We start from the raw sequence: 2,517 nt of genomic DNA on the forward strand, positions 1-2,517 counted from the left end.
CTTAAATAGCTACGTACATGTCCATTATTATCGTCGGAAACCCACGGCGCTCGGCTGCAGCCAGGATGCGGTCCCAACGCACTGTATTAAATGCATTTTTCACATCTAGGGTAATTAGCAGACAGTGATTTCGCCCTCTGCGCGCACGATCCCACTCCGACATGACCACCTTCATCGCATGATGAGTTGATCTGCCCTCCGTGAACCCAAGTTGACGCACCGACAGCCCTCCAGACAGGCGAATCGCTTCTAGCATTAACACGCGCAAAGCATATTCGAAACACTTCACCATGTCTGACAGCATGCAAAGCGGTCGAAGGTCGGAAAGAGAATTACAGACTTTCCTGGCCTTCGGTATTAAAGCCAGACGCCCTACTTTCCAAGCCCTTGGAAAGTATTCTAGCCTCTGACAGGAATTGAAAAGGGCACAAACCCAGCCGGATGCAGTGTTACGCAGAACGTGAACGGCCTCGCCAGGGATTTCATCTGGACCCGGAGCTTTTCCTTTCTTCAACATCCCCATTGCGTACCTCACATCTTCGTTCGTGAACACGTCCCCCTGGCGCGAGGTGCCCTCCCCTGGGCTTCAGCATCTCTTTCTGGTGTTAGGAGGAACAGCGCTTGACCCTGCGGCTACCCCCGCGATCTCGCATGCGTTGGATGCCGACGACGTTGACGCTCCTTCCTGACGAGGCCAGATCAATGAAGCCTGCGCTGCTTCTTCTCCTCTTGCTTCGTCTTCCTCCTCTTCTTCTGCTGCACTACCCCTTGGGATAGCAGCCTCTTCTTGTCGCTCCTGCTCCACCACGAAAAGCGCGGACACCGTTGCGTGGAACTCCACTCGGTTGAGGCGAACCAGGGGCGACTTCCCCTTCAGACGATTCATGACCGCCTTGTAGGGTTTCCCCCACGGATCTTCTTCGATAGTCGACACCATCTCACTCCACGATGCCTCTTTATCTCGACCCAATGCCAAGGATAAGGCACGTCGGCTTTCCAGCATCTCTATGCGATACGGGTGTGCCTGCTGTCGTGCTGCCGTCGGGCTCCGGCGAGCCACCTTCTGCCAGTGGTGGCGGAGACGCTTTGCTTGGAGACAAAGATCTGCTATCTCCTGGCCCCAGCATAGTACATTTTGTATTTTCGTCCTCTTGCGGGTCGGCAATGGTGGACGGGTTGACTGAAAGAGCGTCTCTAATTCCTTAATCACTTCATCAATTTCGGCCACGGTGCACAGCGGCGGTAGCGCGGACTGTTCCGATGGTCCGGCTGCTGCAGCTCCTCTGTCTTGACTACGTTGAACTGTTGGATCCAGGGATCCTGGCATCGGTAACTGGCCGCTCACTATTTCCGTCCTCGCCTCCATGTCCGGGCGACCTAGTCTCGCCTCCCAAAGAGAATCCTCGGGCGAACCAATAGCCTCTGGTCTCGCTTTAAATCGATGAATAAAATAGCGGTGATCCGACCCCGAATAGCGCGTGGACACTGTGGACCTAGATATTCGACCGTGGAGGCTGCGGCTACACGCAAGGGCATCGATTCGAGAACCCACGCCACCACGCTTGAATGACGGGCCTCCTTGACTTGCCACGGGCATCATCCCTGCTTGCTCGATCAAATTCATCATACGGTGACCGCGTGAATCTACGCGATCTGATCCCCAGTGCGGAGAGCGGGCATTGAAATCCCCGGCGATTATAATCGGTTTCCTAACACTTGACAGACATGTCGCAAGACCCCGTAATTGACCTTCAAAGCTTTCTATAGTCAGTGATGGTGAGAAGTAACAACTCACTATCACAAACTCGCGAGTCTCCAATGCCATGCATCCGTCTGTCTCAAACACCTTTCTAGTCACCCCCATGTCGCAGCTAGGACGACTCGTATACCACACGCAGGCTGAGCTGCTCCTGTCCTGATGCCAATTCGGATGAGGATTAAACGGCTCACTGATGACGACTATATCCGCGCGAAACTCGTTCACGGCCTGCCACAAGAGATCCTGTACCGCGCGGCATCTGTTTAAATTGATCTACAGTACACTGAACGCAGACATGTTTTCCTCTTCTCTTTCTTCTTCGGCTCGGAGATTTAGCAGCACAGTAACGTAGCTATCGGAACAAAAGGAAACGGGCACTCTTAAGTACAAGGATCTACATTTAAGTCGAACTGAACTGACATGGCAGTGATCAACACTTACTGCAACTTGTAACGGCGATGACAACCCCGGTTATGACCCTCACGGTACAAGGATCCTAAACCACAACATGGGTTCGGAAAGCGAAGCAAATGACTTATGATCTATAACTTAAATCTGCATCAAAATGGGGAAAAGAAAGGAAGGGAAAGAGAATAAGAGAAAGGTAGGAAAAAGGGAAGGGAAAAAGAAAGGGGGAAAGAGGGGGAGAAAACGGAACAACTGTAGCACGGAAGGGATTGTTTCAACTGACTCGCATCAATCTGCGTGCATCGCCCTCCCTCTCTGCCCAGCCCTATCAACTTCATTCAACTCACGCA

The sequence above is a fragment of the Osmia bicornis genome, unplaced genomic scaffold, assembly GCF_907164935.1.
Source record: "Osmia bicornis bicornis unplaced genomic scaffold, iOsmBic2.1, whole genome shotgun sequence".
Classification (NCBI taxonomy): Eukaryota; Metazoa; Arthropoda; class Insecta; order Hymenoptera; family Megachilidae; genus Osmia; species Osmia bicornis.